At 37.8% G+C, this 22,495-nt stretch overlaps 1 protein-coding gene across 4 annotated transcripts in view; it reads left to right on the top strand.

Moving 5' to 3' along the window:
* Positions 1-22,495, top strand: part of dpp6a (dipeptidyl-peptidase 6a) — a 503,595-nt gene that overhangs the window by 268,034 nt on the left and 213,066 nt on the right. The gene's annotated exons all lie outside the window — the stretch shown is intronic.

The raw sequence follows: 22,495 nt of genomic DNA, 5'->3' as shown, positions 1-22,495 counted from the left end.
TTTAAGTTTTAGTTTTTTCAATAACCATGCATAAACAATATTCTCTCAAAAATACAAACATGTACATACATCTTGCTAACATATTATGGTAGCCCTGTTTGTGCTATATAGAGTGAATTTACACCTTTGCCATTAACATGTTTATAAATAACTGAAAAAAACACAAATGTTAGAGCATGTCAGAATGCTCCAGGACCCCAAAAACACATAGGACCCCAGAGGGTTAAATTAAATTTTGTTGTGTATAAATTGCATCTTAATTTTAATCACTTTTTCATTAACTAATTGCCTGGAATTAATAAATAAGAAGTAAATATAGCAGACATATAATCAGGAGGACCTGGAAGCGCCGGTGCGTTCTCTTGCGCGTGAACTGGAGCTTGTCTCATAAATTAACTGAAACTCGGCGTAGGCTATGCCTACTTGCCTCACAGACATGAGAAATAAATAGAAAGCTTAAAATGTCAACTTTTAAACAAAATTCAAAACGAAATGATATTATTTTAGGCTACAGAAGCCTAGTCAGGTAAGGTCAGGTTTGCCGATGTGCGTTATAGGCTATTTATTTATTTATTTTTATCCCTGTGCGCCGATCGGAGACGGAGTTCACTGCTAATATTCTGGCGTTACAACATAGCCAATAGGCTATACTAGGGACTTTAGCCTTTAAATATCTTTGCTGAATTGCATCAGTCTCCTTTCTAGAACAGCCAAGAGCTTTCAGCCCTGCGGCAGCAACGCCTCGCATCGCTCATAGACCTTGACACAGTCAGCGGATGCGGTTTCGAAAATTGATCAAAAAACGTTGGTGCGGATGTATGGTGGACAGATGATGAGTTTTGTGATCATATAATAATGATGAAATAATAATAGCCCATCCGCACATCACTAATACAATCGAATGTTATTATGTGTCGTGGAACATTGCGCCCCCCAACTCGCGAAAGGTCGGATTTGCTCCGTCTTTTGATGATAAGTTTTGTTTAGAAAACCTTGAATCCATGTAAGACACAATATCATTAGACATAATCCATGTCATTAGAATCAATGAATCCATGTCATTAGACACAACGTGCACACATGTGCAGGCCAATGTTTTTTTTTTTTTTTTTGTGATGACGGTGACGAGCTCAGACCCGCGGTTGGAGTCACGTGACCGCGGTAATGCGGTAACCGTCCCAGCCCTACACTCACACCTATGCAATTTACAGTCTCCAATTCTTGCTTTGAGAAGAGTACTACACATTGAGCCATCATGCCACGCATAGTCCAAAATGTGTGACACTGAATTTAAGAGGCCTGTTGAATGCAGCAGATGCACATGAATGCACATCCTCAATTTAGCATGACACTTCCACGCAGAGGATACCCAAACCAGCATAAACAGCAAGCACATGCAAATCTACACACAGAAAAGAGCCACCCACCATTTTTTCTCTTGCTCGTTAACATGCAGGTGTATCCGTTCCAATTGCTAAACTGTTGGTTAGCAGCTTAACTACACTAAAAAGGAATATCTAGTTTAAAGTGAGCTGCTGACTGCAACATCAGTAGGGTCTCACGATGTTCTTCATTAGCTCCAGAAACTGACTATCTATCTTACACACGCATTACTTGTACTACCTCCATGTAATGCTTCATCAATCTATCACCCATAAAAATAAATATCAGATTCCTCCGTTATCTTGGCTTTTAGGTAATGGGTTAATGTTTTTTATTTGTACTTCAATGCTTTTTATTTGAATGCGGGACATTCACTTTCACGTTCTACATATCAGCTAAGCACTGTGTTTCTAGTGGCTAGAGATACAATTGTTTTACTAGTGTTTGACTGTGTGAATAATAAACAAAATTAACTTTGCCAAATGGACTATAAATAGTGTCATCTGGACTATGTTCATGGTGCTTTTTTAAAAATCTTTTTGGAGCTTGATTGCCGTGTTCTATTATTCGAGTCCAAGTCCAAAACCATATGTTCTATGAGCATTTGAACCTGGTCTTGACTCAAACTCCAACCAGAACCTATCTACACCCAGCACTACAACACCGCAATTTCTTTTTGTGGTCTGTGCATATGAGCATCTCTGTGCCATTGAGTCTCACTGATGCACACTGTTTGTGCACTGCGGAGATTCACGTGACACTGCTGCGAAACCAGGATCCATTCACCCCAAAGGAAATTAACTGGACCCCCTTCTGGTCTGTCTTGACTCGGACTCAACCTGGATGAATCAAATGAGCTGGTCTCGACTACAACGCTAACACACTCTAGACATTGTATGCGTTTACAGTGTGAATAATTCTGCCTTGTTACTCTTTTTGTGTTTAATTGAAGAAAAAAAAAATACAGGTTTGGAATGACAAGGGTTAGGAAATAATGACAGAATTATCTTTTAAAACTAGTATTCGTTTGATACCTCCCCAGGCCCTCCATGCAATATTCTTTGATCTGCACACCCCTGCATTCCAGTAGATGTCTGTTGAGGTCACTGTGTCTATGATGTGCATCCAGGTTCAGTGATTTCCTGGTTGAGGTAGTGGACTGGCTGGGCTGCAGGCAAAATGTTCTCTCAGACCTCTGCTGTGATCTCTTTGCCCCGGGGCTCAACATTTGGTTGTCACCCCAAGCACCCAGCTCTAGCCTGCGGCTCTATGATGGTCTTTCAATTGCGCCCCGAAGCCCTGTAACCCTACAGGGCCTTGTAAGGACTGCAGGGCTTAGCCTCATGACTTATTCACAAAGGACACATATCAGGACATGTTGCTACTTTGGTCGTGGACCTGCAAAGCCAAGCATGTCTTATTCGGCAGTTAATATATATTAATATATATTATTATGACAATATCAGCTTTCCCTTTATGAAATTGCTTGCTTTCAAAGCAGTTGTGACACAAAATAACTATAAGCAAATTCATTGTTGTTATCATTTCTGGTAAAAAGTACCCTGTCTACACCTGACACAGAGCCATTATAATCAGTGGTACTGTCTACACTGCAACAGATGGCCAGCAGTAAATGAATGCCTCATTCTATTTCCAGTGTACTACAGGTATATGCACTTTTGTTACTTCCAACAAGGCAAATGAATTTGTAATGATCATTGTTTGAAGCAAGTTTAGATGGATCCTTTGGACTGTTTTTGTCCTTTTCTCTAATAATCAGGGATCATCATGCCCTCAATATCCTGGTGTTATTTTGATCATTCCTCTTTTTCTGCAGCTTTATATTGATTCCTTGTTGGATATCAATCTGTGCTGTTTGTTACTTTCTCTGGGACTCTTACCTTGATGAAACCACCCACCCTTTACGCATGCTCTAAGCATTACTTTTGTCTTGCGTAAATGACCGGTTCATTGACCCTGGAGCTGAGTTAATTCTCCTTATCATGACCATGATTGCAGATCATAGGGAACTAAGGTTCTGCACCACACCTCCAATTTTCTCTACTCTTAGTGATGGGTAGAGATCAACGTTAAGATATGTTAGATTGAACCTGTCTTGTCCACTCCGTGGTCTCAGTTGGCTGGAGAAAGGTGAGAATGGCTTGATGAACTGGCTCCCTGCTGTGCATTGATCAATAATGGCATGTAACACAAGCGTTGCTCAGCTCGTTTATGTTCAATACTCACTAGCGAGGTGGCTGCGCTGAAGGTAATGAGCCTCACTTATGGATTGCCACATTCTCCGCAATCGAACAGAAAGCCTTCATTTCAAAGCCCTTGTCCATTGAAGAACATGACTGTATTGCAGTTTACATCAACAACAACTGGTAACAAAGATGGAGTGCTGACCATAGTGGTACAAAATCAGACAGTTGTGGTTAATCTATGTATTAGCAATTATAATTAGTATGTATTGGCATGTAAAGTGTGGTTCTACCACATGTACAATTACTCACATTTGCATAGACACTGAAACGTATGATATTGCTGTATTGACAGCATCTAAAACGTAAATTATTTACGTATTAGAAACATGCAAATGTTAATGAATCCTTATTTAATCTAATACTGACTTTATGGAATTATTTGGTTGATTCTGTTGTATTTACTATTCTGTTCTGTTGTATTTGTGATAAATAATATGTTTTCAATCACATTCACTGAACACCGGTGACTCATTTACTTAATTTAAAATTGTATTTTATTCTGTTCGGTGCAGTCTAATTTCAAAGAATTATGTTAAAGAATACACTTTAAAAACTTAAATGAATAACATTTCTGTAATTGTTTAACCATTACTTCATGTAATATCTATTTTGCTCGCTGTAGTACACAAAAGGCATTTTATCAATATACTATAAATCAAACAATGACAATAAAATACACCAAAAAAACACAGAATCTTCAGAATACATGTGAGACCCAAATTCAAGCTTTTATTTAAGAATCTTAATCTCCATCCTTAGTTGCGACCATAAATGTCAAACCCACACTCGTTACAAATTAAAAAAAGTTCCACCATGAGAAGCTATATTAAAAAGTTTTACACTAGTTATATCAAATGCTCATTGGCTCTCGTCTGCTTTGTCACGGATTTTGACATGTCATGTTTTAGGTGAAGTTTGCATTTAAATGAGTTGCATTTAAATGAGATTTAAATGAGGCCCACATTAGGGGTGGGTGATATAGCCTCAAAATTCTATCACGATATTTCAAGAATATTTGCGATAATGATATTTATGACGATATAGAATTTTTTTTTGTTGTTGTTGTTGAAAATTTTCTTATTATGTTTATCTCGCCTAAATGTTTGCTCACTCACTTCGTTTTTACAATGTGGTAATTTTGTTAAGAGTTTACACAACACAAGGAAGCTTGATTTCAATCTTTGAATTAAATGTTATATGTGTGTAGGTCTAACACCAGTATTCAGAAATACTACAGAAACATAATAAAGTAATCAAATGTAAAATAACACATAGTCTTTTAGTTCTGTTTCCTGATTAAATTAAATACATAGGCTAATAATTCTCATTCATTACAATTAAAGCTATCTTTTGTTGTTTAGACGACAACATTAATGAGACGCATAGCCTATGGCTGCTGTCACTTTTAGAGCTAGTGCACGGATCCATTGCTGTTTTCATTATACTGTTTGTCACACTGTGACATGCGTTTTATACATAACCGACTGTGTTTATGAGTATACTTACCAAGACCGGAAGTTTTACACAATTTTGCGTTTTTCCCCCCATTAAAGCGATATAATCCGCGAAAAATAACTTTAGTTTCTCGCGAGCTGTACTCTATGTATGCACGCAGTGCAACTCTCTCAGAGAGTGCGCGAGTAGCTTACTGGATAGTTTAAAACCGCTTGAATGTTTAAACTGATAAGAGTTAATAAGACTTGAAAATTATAAACTTTAGTTACGATGCACTGATGGCCCGATTGTGCAAGACCATTCAGTCATGTCCCGACTCCTAAACGCGCGCGAGAGAAGACGCGCGTCGGCAGCCCAGCTGAACACTCATGCTGTTTGTGAAATTGCTAAATCGTGATCGGAGGCTGACAGGCCGCTCTCGCGCTCACACAGGCGTTGTTGTTGTGCGTGCTAGGGAACGTAAATGCGCCATACGTCATCGCGTCGCTATATCATTGATAACGCGATATGACACTTTTTTTATCATGTAAAAATGTATACCGGTATTATCGTGGACGGTATGATATGGCACACCCCTAGCCCACATTCACTGTGTATATGAGAATATGTTTTTCAGTGATTAACAACTTAAATTGTTAAATTGTATCATATAAAACTATTGTATATAAAGACTGCGTATGCAAAACATCTGAATTTGGTTGACTCTTGTACCACTTTTTACATTTTTTGCAATAAATTAATTATTGTGATTACACTTGCCTGTTTGATATGTTTCTCTTTATACTATATGATTTTTTAAATAAATGTTTATGGTTAGTTTTAAAGGTAGGAGTAGGATTAGAGGCTCAAAAATAACTATTTAATGGTTACTAAAATGGTCATTGTACATTTTCCTGCCCATTATGTTTTATATATATATAAATGTATATGGGTAAAATATATCTATAAAAAATGGACTACAATCCAAACTAAAATCTTATATTTTATAAGTGTCATTGCAGTGTTTTCAAAACGTTAGACTATGTAGCTTGTGATAACCAAACTTACACAACACACACAACATATTTAGAATTGGGCTTAATATCAGAATCAGGCCGAGAAGTCTGTTGATACAGTGGTACTAAACTGAGCTCATGCTTTGTTTGACTGTTTTGATTGTTTCTTACTTATACCACGGGCTGTTTAAATACTCGATTCTGATTGGCTGGAAGGTGTGCAGTAAAACCGTTTAATGCACAGGTAGTTCCAGTCAGTTTGATTACAGTTCGAAATTAATCCGTTGCTATAATCATTGGTAACCATAGTAACACAGTTACACGTGCAAACAGAGTGAGAGACACATATGAAAACGTTTATTTAGGTAGGCTAAATGGATGATTTTTGCATATCGTTTAATTTGTATGGTGAATATGGCAATTTTGAGAAATGGGCCCAGGCACAAGGCGAAATAGAAGACTTGGAGAAGACGTTGAATGACAAAAAGCGGCACAAATAATTAACACCGGCAGAGCTAGATAAGTTCGAAGACGACAAAGATGAGGTCAATATGAAAAAGAGAACTAAATGGGCAGTTAACACTTTCAATATTTCAATAAAACTTTCAATAAAAGTTAACAACTTTTTGCGCCAAAGACAGAAAAATTGTGATTTCGAGACCTACTCTGCTTCTCTTTTAAATGAGACTTTGCGGGAGTTTTATGCCTCTGTTCAGTCTACCGCTGGACGCGAATACAGTGTTGCAAGTTTGATGTGTCTCAGAGCAGGTATAAACCGTCACATTACAAAATACAACATTATAAGTGATAAAGACTTCAAGTCAAGCAATGCCATCTTTAAATCAGTTTTAAAGCGCTACAGGAAAAATGGAAAAGACACCAGCGTTCATCATCCACGTATTACTGAGTCTGACTTGGAGAAAATTAGAAATGCACCTGCACTCTCCCCTTTCACACCCACAGGACTTGTAAGAAAAGTTTGGTTTGACATACAGCTGTGTTTTGCACGGAGGGGAAGAGAAGGAAACCGTAACCTATCAAAAGAATCTTTCGTTCTCCGGCAAGACGAGAATGGGAAAGAGTACCTAACCCTGGCGCATAACCCAGAGACAAAAAAACCACAAGGATCCCACCGCATTGGATAGGGAAAATTTACGAGGATTTATGTTTGCGACCCACTTTGTCCGAAATGTGGTTTTCCAGGGAGCCGATGGGGCTCGACTACCTTGGCATTTGGGACTCTTTCAGTTCTTTGTCTCTCTCTTTTAATAATGCATTTAAATAAATGTGATAATTCACTCAAATAAAAGCAATCCGATGGCTCTACTTTATTTAAAGCGGACGGAGTGCTAGAACTAACGAGCCGTAACTTAAGAAAATAACCGTAATTTTTACACGTCTGTTAAAAAAATTACACTGTAAACATCAGTTACAGCTTTAACTTATTTTTAACTTGGTAAATAACCATGGTATAAGCGGGATAATCCACGGCTAGCCATGCATAAAAGGATTGTAATGCACGACGTAGAGGCAACCACCCTCCGCTTCCCGTCGGGTGGTTTTTCGCCTCTACGTCGTGGATTAAAATCCTTTAATGCATGGCTAGCCGTGGATTATCCCTTACATATTACATCTCATCATAGGGTTTCCCCCTGTTCACCTTTAATCTATTTTAGATCAACTCCCCGGTTAGATGTTCTTAACAAGCCACCATTTCCTTCCATTCAGCCCTTTAAGGTCATTTGAGAATCATAAAACAGGCTTTCAGCTGGCTGAGAAAGAAAGACAGACAAGGTGAGCACTTATACCAGTGAGTGCAGATGGGTTGAAAATCCCCTTCCTCACTTTTGAGATGTGTCATAAAGCATGGTTTCCTTTAATGGCAAATCCAAACAAAGCTTGGATCTTATTTTCCAGTTAAAAGGAATACATTTGTGTTCTTTGAATCAGGCGCCACAGTGATTTTTAGCAAATGGCCCCATATGCCCTCCCAGGCTCCTCCATTGGGTATTGCCAGGCAATTGCAACCAGCCACACATATCAGAACAATGCTTTGAAAGCTAAGACAGCACCGCAGGAATGCATTTAGAGCTGTGCAGGCTGGGGAATTGGGAGCTTCTTCTCTCCTCCTCTTTTTTTTCTTTCTCTTTCTTTTTTCTTACTCACTTTCTGATGCAGGTCGATGATGAATTCCGAATCAGCCTCTGTGAAGTGTGAAATTTCAGTATTATGTATCATGTACATGGACGATCGAAGCTTGTTTTGTTCAACAGCCAGTGGAAAACCCCATTGTTCTCACATATAGAAGGACTATCATCTGGCATGTAAATATCACTCATCACATAAATCTGTCCTTCAGGAAGAGTTTTTAATGGCTCCATAAAACCAAAGAGCTCATGTTAATAATAATAAAATCCTTTGTATACTGACGCCAAGGGAATATAATAGTTCATAATATTTGTAAATCTGATTTGAACCTGCTATCCACCTTAGTTTTTACTTAAGAGCGGGCATGGCCATTTGTAACTTTAATGTTCAAAAAAACAGTTATGCTGCTTTATATTGCAAACTGGTATTTGTTATCATCTTATTTTAATTTATTATCATAATCATAACAGTGCTTTCTCTAAGATTTGTTTCAGGGTGGGTGGTAGACCCCCCCGAAACTACTAGTGTGGTGGAGCGGGCGTTACGGATATCTGGTGTAAATTTTTTAGGATTCAAAAAGCATTTCTAATTAATTGAAATCATGAAACTTTTACAACTATTAAACTTATACAACATTTTTATATATATATATATATATATATATATATATATATATATATATATATATATATATATATATATATATATATATATATATATTTATATATATATGATTTTTTTTTCACACAAATCTGGTACTCAAATGAAGACATCAAACTTTAATGTCATTAGTTTTTAAATAGTCTTTTTTTTTCGGTTTAATATTCACACACACTAGTCTATATCACAATTTGATTTCATCGTGAATATCAAGCTGCTAAAGTTACAACATTGATCCCCCCCCCAAACAATGCTAGGGGAAGCACTGCATAAACTATGGAAGCTTGTTTCCACCACTGAATAAAAAGTAGTTGCGTAATATAAACTCGCAATTGCGAATTATTAAGTCTGAATTGCGAGATATATACTCACAATTGGAGTTATAAAGTCCGAATTGCAAGATATAAATGCACAATTGCAAGTGATAAACTCAGAATTGTGTGATATAAAGTCACAATTGTGAGTTTATTTTTCACAATTCTAAGAAAAGAAGTCAGAATTGCGAGATAAAAAGTCACAAATATATTTTAAATTGTTTTATTCTGTGGTGGAAGCAAGCTTCCATAATAAACACAACGGTTTGTAGTACAAATAGTTTTTCCATTTACTGCACTTTGTTATTCTTCTGGTTATTTACCTATGTGGCTAATGATTTGGAAGTCTCTAGGGGTGACCCCGAATAGTCGAAGATTCGATGCATCGATAGGGGGAGCCTGATTCGACTACCAATCTCACGGTCGAATCTTCGCAGAGGTTATAATATGAGGGTGCTCAATGTCTGAGTTCACATAGAACTACTGGTTTTCTGTCAATACGTTAATATAGGAGCCTATTATGATAATGCTGTAAATACAAATGTGCAAAGGAAGAAGCTTTTAATAAATATTTTTAACGTGCGTGAATAAATCCAAACACCCCGTGACAGATTTAAGTTTAACTCTTTCGATACGTGACCGAAAGAGGAGTGTTTTGGCGGCAGGGATTTAAATCTTTAAAAATGTCTGGGATACAAAAATCTAAAGTGTGGATGCACACCATCAGAAAGGCTATTCTCCCAGGCTGGATTTAGCAGCAGGAAAACCATGATCGCACTTCTGCAGGCCAACGTTAACAAGTACGTGAAAAAAGCTTTTAAAACGCTTAAAGGGCACTTTTACGTGGCTTAATGCATTAACACAGTATACCTTATTAAGAAACCATACTATGTGCAGATAAACCCAGAATATGAATGAAACATTTTTCTCCTATAAAAAGTTGTGTAGACCTAAAGCGTTTATTTTATCATAGCGGTTTTCAAAGGGAGGAAAATTAGCATTTAATTAAACGTGTTGCGTTCATATTCTGGGCTCATCTGCTTTTCTGTAGGCTACAGTATGCTATATTAATAAGGTGTGTACAGAATTTGATCTTTTAATATACCTGTCTTAGGACATTAAGCCGTTAAACGTTTTTCATGTTAAGCGTTTTAGAATGTATTTTATCCGCGCACACAATTTGAAAAGACTCAAACGGACACAGAGACACAGCAGAGTGAAAGACTAGATTTTTTCTCTCTCGATCAGGTAGGGTACAAGTGATTTCAAAACATTTCAGCCGGTTCTAATTAGATTTTTGGATGCTGTGAACATGTTTAGCTAAACTGTCAATCGAGTTTAGCGTTTATTGATGTTTCTGCAATTAAAAAGACAAAGTTGACAATTCTGGCTATACTTTCGTTATTTTAATAATTTATTAATTTTTATTTAATTTATTGATCACTCAGGGTTATCTAATTTAACTACTGTATTTGTTCTGCATCTTGTGACTTGATTCTGACTTATTCCGTTTTGTATTTTTATTTATTAGAAAGTTATATTCTGTTCTAATTTAATTCTGTAAATTAATTGTTGATTATTTTTCGGTGCATCGATGTTGCGCTCTGTAGCCTACTTAGAGACTGCTCGCACAGGCAATTTAGCCGATTTGATTTGATTTGCATGTGAAATGCAAATCTTTTCTGCATTGTGGCCTTTCTGCAGTTATGTTATTTCTTAGTTGTATTGATCCGAAATGTTTTTATACATTTTCTTCTATCTTTGTGTGATGTTCTGTACATCGCAGCATTAAAATGGTAAAGCCCCGCCCCCTCCCCAACCCCACACACGATTATTAGTCGACTCTAGGGTAGACTTGACGATTCTGATTCGACTATGAAAATCCTTAGTCGGGGACACCCCTAGAAGTCTCGCACATTTAAATAAAGTTTCAATTTCTTATTTCCACATTGCAAAATAAGGTGGATACTGGGAATCATTTCCCATCTTATTACATTTATGTTTTTGGCAGATTTGGCAGATATACTTACATTGCATTCAATGTATACCTCTTTTCAATTCATGGATTCCCTGGGAATCAAACCCATGGCATTTGTGTTGCTAACTCCATGCTCTAGTACTTGAGCTACAGGAACACTTTAAACCCTGCAATTGAAAAAAAACTGAATATTGCAATTTTGCTTTTATTAATAGACAGACTCTATAATGTTCTTCTTAATGCCATGTAGTCAGCAGAGTCTTGCTCACGTAATCTCCCATCACTCAGAATGTCTTACCAGTGATTCTGCTGTGACTTAGTGTTGACACAGGCCGATACAGTAGCCTGATACTGCCGCACTATCAAATTCATTTGTCTTTCAGAGTAGGGAACCACAGTAAGTGTTAGACTCAGAGTTAGTCCTGCTGATGAGAAGCTTCCAAGCTGAGTAAAGGTAAGGGAACATGGGTAGTCTCACATTTACGCCTTCCTCTCACTCAGTGTGATGGAAGAACACTTACCACTGTGCTGAGCTCTCCGCTCTTATGGAAGCAGGGACTGAAAAGCTTTTCTGCACATTAAAGATACAAGTGCTCAGCAGGTGTCATGCTTCAGGAGTGATAATATTCTATTTACTAATGTATTAGCTATTGCTCTGTGCAGTGCCATGTGTTTGTGTACCATGTGATGGCATTAACTGCTTCAATGAAAGGTCTCAGGAACTCTACTTTCTTTTATTTTGACATTTCACAAAATTCACTGACATTTCTACCTTGTTGAAGGAAGCCTTATTAATCTGATAGTTCCAGCAATAAGATCTGATTTTGAACCATGTTCAAAGTATACTGAACACACACCTGTACCCACACTTCAGTTGAATTCTTATGAATCTACCAAGTTGATAGACATGTGGCTTGGCAACATTTAAAAGTTAGGTTGACTCTATTACTTGGCATAAGAATTGTTTTTGATTGTTCTGAATGTAACTAATTACAGACAATTTACTTTGTGGAAAAAAGCTGCTGACTGAATGAACTGTATGTATATGGGAGTAAAGTGCACACTTTAAAATTTTTCGGTTATTTGTGTATATGAACTATAATAATTAATTGGGATCTCAAATCGATTAACAAGCAGAAGTTATTACTCCACCATCTGCATGTGACATCATTAATGACAGTCCTATGTTGTTGAATCAAAGTGGTTTAATTGACAAAGGTACAGCCATGTAATGTATCGTACTGCGGTAGTTAAGCAGTGAGTTACATTGTTGTACAGGAAATGCACTCCAGACTGGGCAATGCTGTTTTGAGAAAACTCTTGCTATTTTTGTCTGCTATATGCAACAGGTGCTCCATGAACAACCTGTGGCCAGTTTGTGGATGTCTCAGGCTTACATTTTTGAAAACTTTCTGCGGATTTGAAATATTGGTGTTCATGACTGAAATCACCAGTCAAGAAAGATGCCAATATCGGGTAAATCTTGACCTACAATGTAACAAAAAGTGGAATACTTGGGAGGTCACATCAGAGAATGGAGATTAGCAATACAAATGTCCTCTATTTAACACACTTCTCCTTGCTCTGCCTTGAATCTCAATGAAAGCAAATGATTAGCTCGCTACTGATTCAAGCATGCTAAGTGGACTTGTAAATATTGTGTTTTTTGTTCTGTGCGTGCCACCAATAAGTGAACAATTTGAATATTGTACATTCAAGTATTTATTCCTGTGTTTTTATGCAGGATACCTCCAAGCCCTTGTTCTGGCAATAATGTCAAGTTAATGTCACGTTTTATGCACCAACTGCATATGTTTATTTACAGTGTAGCTGCAAATCTTTTTTATAGTGGTGTGCGATACACATTGTCTACGATAGTATCTTCATGGTTGTTTTAACAATGTGTGATCTGACAATATCGAGTTTGTCCCTCACTTTACAAAAACACATCTAGAGAATGCGCGCATACACTACGTGATGAGGGTTAAGACTAGTGCACTTGCACATTTAGTGCGGGCTTTCACTGCGTGATTTAGTCTATTAACCCTCTGGGGTCTAAGGTGTTTTTGGGGTCCTTGAGATTACACTATTACACTCTATTTAGCACAAACAGGGCTACCTGACAGTACCATCGCGTATATAGGCAGGAGCCATGTTTGGAAAACAGTCTCGACCAGTCGAACCACGAACGCCGTGCTACGAGCTGAACTGTGACTTGGAATCTCACAGTTCAGCTCACTTAGCACGGCGTTAGTGGTTCGACTGGTCGAGACTGTTTCCCAAAGATGGCTCCTGCCTGTATACGCGATGGTACTGTCTTTATAAAGTATATTATTATTAAACTGTCTGTACACTTACAAAGTTCTCAATGCTTCGGTTTGTATGTAGAGACCCTCATTAAGCTACCGTGTTAGTGTGGGGCTATTTTGAGCTTTGTTAGTGGTATTAACTAGCGATCTCTTTTTACTTATTATATGCCCCATATACTAGCGTTATAAGCTAAACAGTTTTTAGAGATAAAACTTTTTACACTCGATTATCATGAAAACAAATCCCAGAGAACAGACAACTTGGTACCGATGTGTTATTACACCCCAGGTTCATTTTGCGCCGGAGTTCTCCTTTAAGAATAAATAACTTACTACATCAGCTGGATCCGTTGCTCCTGGAAATGAAACTACCAGCACTTCTGGTACATTTTCCAGGATTATTTGATAGTATTATTCCTCACAGCACAGCAAGATGAGGTAAAGTACAAGATTCGTATTAAACTTGATGTGTTTATCCAGCTGATGTGGGCGTTAGCATGTTTACATGGCTTGCCTCAGATCATTTGCGTTTGAATAGCGCGCACTCTCCGTGGGTGTGGCACATTAGCACCTAATGAGCTGAAAAGGAAAAGACTGACATCTCTCTCTTTTCATACAGATTACATGAACTGAGTATATTTGTTTTTTTATATAAATTACTTCATTTAAAAGAAAATAAATCAAGCTTCATGCCTGTGTGCCTGTGTGCCTATATTATGCCTGCGTGACTGAATAGTCGCTGAGTTACAGTTCATTTTCGGACGCGTTTCAGAATGGATTTCACTGACAGAGAGAAGGCAAAACTCGCATCATGTTTATTTTTCTTTATTTGACAAAAAGCACAACACAACACTAACTTTTTTGACATTTGTGTATAAAGTGTTTTAATTCTACAATATATGGTGTAAAAACGTCTGAGTGCTGTAAGAATGGGGCTTTATTAGTACTGTTCATTGATTCGAGTAACTTTTTTGACATTTGTGTATAAAGTGTTTTAATTAGAGTTTTAATTAATAGAGTGCTGCCCTCTTCAGGTTGAACGGTGGCTACTGCAGTTGAATTTTCCTATTGGATGTTTGGGGTGGTTCGTGACCTAAGGGGTTGTTGGTGAGGTAGGCAAGTTCCATACAGACAGATGCGTCTCAGGTGCACGCCCCCCTCCGCTGGGCTCTGCACACTTTTACAGCATTTTTCAAATATTGCCAGTGGGTGGAGTCAGGCTCTGACCAGGGGTTTAGTTAACCTTTAAACAGTCTCAGTGCATCTATGCAAGTGTTTCCTCTGCATTGCAAGTTTTGTTGATACTGATTTAATTTGATTGATAGCAGCCCTATTGTGTCTTATACTAATTAAATGTATTGATTAAATGTAAGAACCGGACACAACAAATAATGTAAGCATTTATTTAGCTTTAAAAAATGCATTTATAAAGGTAAAAATCAATTTAAACTTATTGGAAAATATGATTTCTGTTATTACTGCAAACTGACCACCACATAGAATATGAGGAATATCAAAAGCGCTTGGGGTCAGCTTGTCACGGCAGTCCTAAACCTGCCAAGGTACCAGCACAAACACACTCAGCAAAATATTGTCTAATTATCATTATCGATAAAATCCCAGAAAATATAGAAAAATGTATATAATTTCTTGTCAATATCCCACAGTTCTACTTTTTTCATTCATTCCACCTCCAGCTGTTTAGAAACTAGAACACAAGCTTTGGCAGGGTGGTGCAGTAATGTGTAATTTAGGACGCACATACAATATCTGTAAAGTACACCTATATGTCAAAGACAGAAATGCAGCTTGTACAGTCAACTCACATCCTCCCTCCTGTCTGTCTGTTCCCATTGTTTTGCACTCAGGCTGTTGTGTGTCTTTTGAAGTGTGTGCGTTTTTTTTTCTTTTTCTATTGGCTTTGTAAGCTGTAGTCTCCTCCAATCAGTGAATGAAAGCTGGAGTACTGTGCTCTCTCTGTTGTTATCAACAGATCTGTATTCATTTCACACCTGCCAAAACACTTTCTCTTTTTTTATTTATTTACTTCTTTTCTGTATCCTTTCTCTTTGTGCACACAACATGGCAAGTAGATTATTATCTGGATGTGTGTGTGTTTGTGTTGTACATATGAAAGCACGCTATAGTTAGCGGTCAGCGTGGCTTTGTTGTATTATTTTGAGTTACTGGTAAAAATATATAAAAAATGATGATGGTGTTCTGGACAGCAGCCATTATAAAGTATAATAGCTCTCCTGGTAGGAAAGTGTTGCGGTGGTTTAATGGAAGGCTGAGGGCTTGCCATAAACAGGTGTGTGGTGTGTTTACTAAGCTGCTGTAATGGCACGGTCATTATGATAATGGCCCAGGATGGATGTCATAGATCTGGGTTGTCCCTCGCTTGTGTGTTTGTCTTGTGAGAGGCCTGGTGTGGGCCATTACTGGACTGTATTGCAGGACGTTGCTGCAGGTCAAGTCAGAACAAGGCCACATTCAGCATAAAGTGTGCTCTATTTTGCAAGTGACCAATATATTATTTCTAATTTTATATATATATATATATATATATATATATATATATATATATATATATATATATATATATATATATTAGGGCTGTCAGTTAAACGCGTTATTAACGGCGTTAACGCAAACCCATTTTAACGGCGTTAATTTTTTTATCGCGCGATTAACGGTCTTTTTGGCCTAGCAAACTTTGTAGTTTTTTTTTCACATGCTTTTGCAATAGGACGCGGCATGGACGTTTTGAAAGCGCAAGCTGATCTAGCTAGACCGGAAACAAAACAACAGGCACGCCGCACACACTTGTTTGGGCTTGCGAGCCGGATGCGCGAGCGCGAATCTCTCTGCTCGCGCGTGGAATATAATGTGCCGAGCACGAATCTCTCTGCTCGAGTCGCGCGCTCTCAGATACACGCTGCTCTTGTTAGAATTTTCTCTGGGCTCGCTCAGACAATATGTGCCTGCACTTAAAACGTGTTCAGTGCAATCGCGAATCTCTCCTCTTCCCCAGCTAACAATTTTAGGTTATAAGAACGTTTTCATAACGTTCCCATTAAGTTATAAAAACGTTATTTCTGAATGTTATAGGAACGTTCAAAACGTCCAGTTTTGAGTGGATGACGAGCGCGAGACACCGAAATGGATGCCAATAAGATTCTGAATGGAACGTTTACTTTTAAAAAGTTGCCAAATGGTTCCATTGACGAGACCAAAGTGATCTGTGTGTTTTGTCGTTGTGAACTGAGCTATCATCATCGCAGCACGTCCAGTCTGAAATACCACTTGATGATGGCCAAACACACACACACACACACACACACACACACACACACACACACACACACACACACACACACACACACACACACACACACACACACACACACACACACACACACACACACACAGCTGATGCGAATTCTCCGCCCCCTCGTCAATATCAGGACCTCGTCAGTATTTCTTTCACCCTTTTATTGATGGACAGTGTTACATTGTGTGAGAGATTATTTGCTCCAAGTAAGAATGTTTTATTGTGAAATTGAACACAATATATGCCAATGTTGTTTTCAATAAAAAACATTTGCACAAAGCAAGCCGATCCACTTTTCCATGTTGATAAGAGCATTAAAATGAGAAAAAATAATGGGACAAAAAGAAATCAAGAGACATTTAGAATAGATAAAACTGTGCGATTAAATGCGATTAATCGCGAGTTAACTATGACATTAATGCGATTAATCGCGATTAAATATTTTAATCGTTTGACAGCACTAATATATATATATATATATATATATATATTTATATTTATTTAAAATGTTTAAATGTTTGTTCCTATATGATTGCAAGGCTAAATTTCCAGAAGCCAATACTCCAGCCATCAGTGTCACATGATCCTTCAGAAATCATTATAATATGCTTGGTGCTCAACAAACATTTCTTATTGTTATCAATGTAGAAAACAGTAGTGCTGCCTAATAATTTCAGTTAAATCCAGTGAATCAGTTAAATCAGTTTGTAACAATTCCCTAACGCTAAAAAAACAAGGGAATAATACATCACGCAAATCATAAGGTAACGGGTGGATCTGATACCTGCTGGGGGTGAATACGCCCAACAGCCTGCTTTACTTTCGTTAATCAACCCCTACGTAAACCGTACACAACATCAATCAGCACTTGAATACACTCAAAATAATTATACCTTAACGAAAAAGACCATATAGATTGGTTAGGCAACGTATATTTACAGATACACCAGGTTTATACTGCGTCGGGCAATACACAGATATTGGAGGCTCGGCCGCACTCCGACACATCAAACAACATATTGCAAACCTTATCACAATCTTCCCCACACAATTAACCCTCAAAACCCCAATGTCCCAGCAGATTAAATGTTCATTCAAACAACTTAAAGAGTCCGGTTTAAATTAGGTGTCCTCCTCGGTAACGAGAAGAAAAAAGAAACAAAACAAAAAGAAAAACTGAGTGAAGCGTGGCGAGACGCCGCAGTTGGTAATAGTCCACAATTAACTTACGCAACCTCGCCACAGTCTGTTTAACCGATGGGATGTCGTAGTAAGTCCAGGAAAAATGGCTGCATATAATCCATCAAAGAAGAGTTTTTGTCCCTTGGTTGAGTTCCTCTGGCAAACATTACACAGAGCCCGCTAAAACATGACCGCTTCCCCGGTTACACTCCAGAGTGCTCTTTTTCCACGTCACTTCCCACTCTTCTTTTAAAACTTATCCAGTGGCAAAAACAATAAGGGAAAAACAAACACATAAAAGGAAAATCCTTATAACAATCCGTGATTACACCATAGGCATCTGATTTAACAGTTCTTTTTTTTCTTACATGTGAAGGAAAAACCAATTCACACAATTATGTTTGTTTACCCACACATTAAAAGCTGTACATGAAGGCAGAATAGGTGACTATTACAAGTTGAAGTAAATAAATTCAGACAGCGAGGGGGGGTCGCGAGATGATTTCCATAAATAAATAAAAAATACAAAAAAAAAATTATATATGTATATATAACGATTAGAAATAGCATATTGTATCCATAATTTAACAAAATACAAAAATAGTTATTAAATAAAAAAATAAAAAACATCAGCCTTTTCATTTTCCTTGACCGTTGGTCAGGAGCGGCTCCGAGTGGCGGTCTCCAAAATTAAACCAAGAATGGACTTGCTGTGCTCCAAGCATTGTGCCCACCCATCTCATTAGGTGATGTTAATATTTAAATGAAAGTAATGAGTAAATTATTATAAAACAATATTATATTTTTTGATTGTTGTGTTCTTTTTTGTTTTAAACATACTCATGTTTAGTTAGGTCTATTTGTGCGTGTGCGCCGTTGTGCGCAACGGAATTGTTCCCACCCATCTCATTAGGTGATGTTAATATTTAAATGAAAGTAACGAGTAAATTACTACAAAACGATATTATAGTTGTTTGATTATTGTTTTTTTTGTTTTAAACATGCTCGTGTTTAGATAGGCCTATTTGTGCGTGTGCTCCGTTGTGCGCAACGTAATTGTTCCCACCCATCCAGGGACGTGGGAACTATATAGTGTAGGCCTATAGTAGGCGGTGTAATGTATCCTTAGTTAAATCTGTTTTGCACATGCATCGCCACAGAGTTAACCATTTCAGACAGTACCGGACAGCCTCTGTCTCGTTCACTTCACGTCTGTGGGCGTTACGCACAGCTCAGTGTGGCCCCTCCAATTTACCTTCAATGAAATCTAACCTTAGTGTAATTGACAGAATTACTAAAAAATATTTTGCTACCTGCTAAAAGTTAAAGATTTTAAAAAAAAACTCAAGAAGAGATGGTGGATGTGTGAAATTTCATGATTTATGAGTGACGTTAGTCTAGAATATGGGGTGGGGGGGGGGGCCCTGTTCCAAGGTCTATGCACCCATCTCATTAGGTGATGTTAATATTTAATATAAAATAATATAATGGTTGATTTGACTGTTGTGTTATTTTGTGTTGTAAGTATGCCTATTAGTGCGTGTGCACAGTTTCATGCAATGTTTGTATACTTTAACCACCTCCGAGGATATAGGGGTCGCGAGTCATTCGCACCTTTATTTTGGGGGTCGTGGGCTGAAAAGTTTGTGAACCCCTGAAATAGCCTTCCCACTTGTTTTCTTTAAATGTTTAAGCCGTGTGGGTAAACTTTTAGACATATTTTTGCAGGAAGAAGAGTCAGTGTTGTTCCACTCAATGTTAATGGCTTCAAACAGTTCATGAGTATCCCAGTTTGTTTGAGTTTAATGTGAGACAAAATATTCGCTATAGAGTTCAAATCGGGACTCTGATCAAACATGAGCGGGATGGACTCGTCCTGAAACCACTTCTTGGTTGTCTTTGCAATATGGGCAGGAGGATTTTCTTTGTGAAAAATATCATCTGATAATTCCTCTTTAGATAATAACTTTTCATTTGTGGCAAGCAAGCCATTCTGCAATATTCTCCTGCATTCCAAAGCATTAAATTACTTTTCACAGAGAAGTATCTCACCAATATCAGCAGCTAGCAAGGCTCTCCACACAATAGCTGGGTTTCAATCACGTGATTATGATGACGCGGGAAGGTGGGGCGATTTCAGATGGAGGGCAGGAAGTAAACATGGAGAATACGTCTATGGAGGAAACCGTTGCGGATTAGTCCATATTGAGTCTAATTTACCTTGTTCGTTTAATGTCCCATTCCCACTGATCCCCTGAACGACAACCTAATGCTATATAAACACAGACACAAAAAAACACGTTGGCCAGCTAACATACCGTCGCTGCAGACACGGCACTAACAGACTCTGCTCCTCCCAAACCGCAGACGTAACCTTACGTTAAAAATCAACTTTTTAAGGCGTTGTTCTGTGAGCTTTTTACATTTCTCACCTTTATGAATGACAATCTTTGGTACTCTATAAAAACCCTTTCCCTTTTCTCGATTAGAATGATTGGAGCAGCCGTAAACTACACAAAACACTGATGGCAGATCCTCAGCTATTTCACTTCCTGCCCTCCATCTGAATTTTCGTGCTCTCGCTATGCAGCAGCGTGACGTCACTTGAAACCAACCTATTACACCTCTTTCTCCATGCTTCAATGTGTTAGAGACATATTTATTATTATATAATTCAGCAGATTTTCGAAGACACCGCTCTAGAGCTGTGGTTCTCAAACCTGTCCTGTAGTACCACCAGCCCTGGACATTTTGTATGTCTCCCTATATCGACACACCCATTTCAGGTCTTGCAGTCTCTAATAATGAGCTGATGAGTTGAATCAGGTGTGATAGATGAGGGAGACATACAACATGTGCAGGGCTGGTGGTACTACAGGACAGGTTTGAGAACCACTGCTCTAGAGCATCACCATGCAACTTCGTGTTTCATTGTGATTCATCACTCCACACACAACTTCTATTCTTCCATTCATTCTGTCTTTGATGTTTTTCTGAGATAGCAATGGCTTTTTAAGTAGTGCGTTAAATTATGCTTAAATGTTGCCCAGGAGTGTACATCACACATCCCAGTTGTTATTAGAACTATTAATAATGTATTTCTCTCATATTTTTTGTGCAAAGATTCCCACAGATTTCCAAATGTGGTTTACCTAATCAAATATTATCATAGTTTACCATTTAACTTAAAATCGTATATGTCAAAAAAATAATCAGCCCATACTTTGGCATGCACCTGCTATTTAGGTGCTTTCGTGTGTGCACATGTAAGCATCAAGACTCATTTCTGATCAATTATCTTAATGTGTCTCATTAAGATGCAGAGCATTGTGGGTAAAATATACCTAGCTGTTATTGTCATTAGGATCGCATATGGGAAGTAAGGCAGGGTGAACGGTGCCGTTGGTGGTTAGGGCTGTAATGTTGTGTCTCTATTCACATGGGACTCAGTTGCTCTGTCTGCATACCGGAAAGGAAGAGTCTGTCTGTGTGACCCTAGAGAGGAAGAGAGAAACGGAGAGAGAGAGAGAGAGAGAGAGAAAGGGACTTTAATGAGTCCTTGTAATGGGTGTCCCGGTAAACAGGCTCTGGCTACTGTTATCTCCAGGCTAATGATGTCTGGCGCGCTATTCAATTAGGACAGGAACAAGGTCACTAACAGCTCAGGCCTTAAAGAGTTTAATGCCGCCCTCGCCACTAGACTTCCACTTCATTAGTCTGAGTTGAGTCCAATAAAAATGTCAGCCGCTGGAACACAGGCCATAGCCACTTTCTACTTTCTACTCTATTAGTAATGCATTCTGCTTTGAAGTTCAAATGCTCTGTCTACTAACTGTCTGCGTGTTGTAAATCTTGTGTTTTGGCGACATCTGTATGAGCGGGTCTGTTCTCTGCTTTTTTAATAAACAAACTGTTTTGATTTATTGAGTTTATTGTCTGTCATTCATACTTGATTCATCGCCAGTTTGAAAAATAGCTCCTCTTATGCTCAAATTTATGTTTTCATGTGGAGGAACTTCCAACAATTGATCAAATTTGTTTCAGTTACAGCTACTGCTAAATATTTATTGAGAAAATTTGCTCTGTTTTAGGCTTAACATCAATTAATTAATCTCAAATTTGGGGGCAAAAAATGCTTTTCTTTCCTCCACATAGTTCTTATGCACAACACATGAACCAAATACAAATGATGTATGTGTTTTTTTGGCCTTTAGAAATTAAAACGCCCTCAAGCTTTTCAGAACTTCGTACTTTATATAACCAATAAATCTTTCTCTGTTGCTGGAAGAAAAAAAAGTAAAATGTTCAAAAGTTTGGGGTCAATATGATTTTTTTCTCTTTTTTTTCTGTTTTCTGTAAGAAATTAAAACTTTTATTCGGCAAATGCATTAATCAAAAGTGACAGTAAAGACTTTTATTAGTTACAAATTATTTTTACATTTTAAATAAATGCTGTCCTTTTGAACTTTC

The sequence above is a fragment of the Siphateles boraxobius genome, unplaced genomic scaffold, assembly GCF_051911475.1.
Source record: "Siphateles boraxobius isolate OS27281-9 unplaced genomic scaffold, OSU_SipBor_1 26, whole genome shotgun sequence".
NCBI classification, from domain to species: domain Eukaryota; kingdom Metazoa; phylum Chordata; class Actinopteri; order Cypriniformes; family Leuciscidae; genus Siphateles; species Siphateles boraxobius.
Note: the sequence above shows the minus strand (reverse complement) of the source record. Positions and strands in the feature narration are given on the sequence as shown.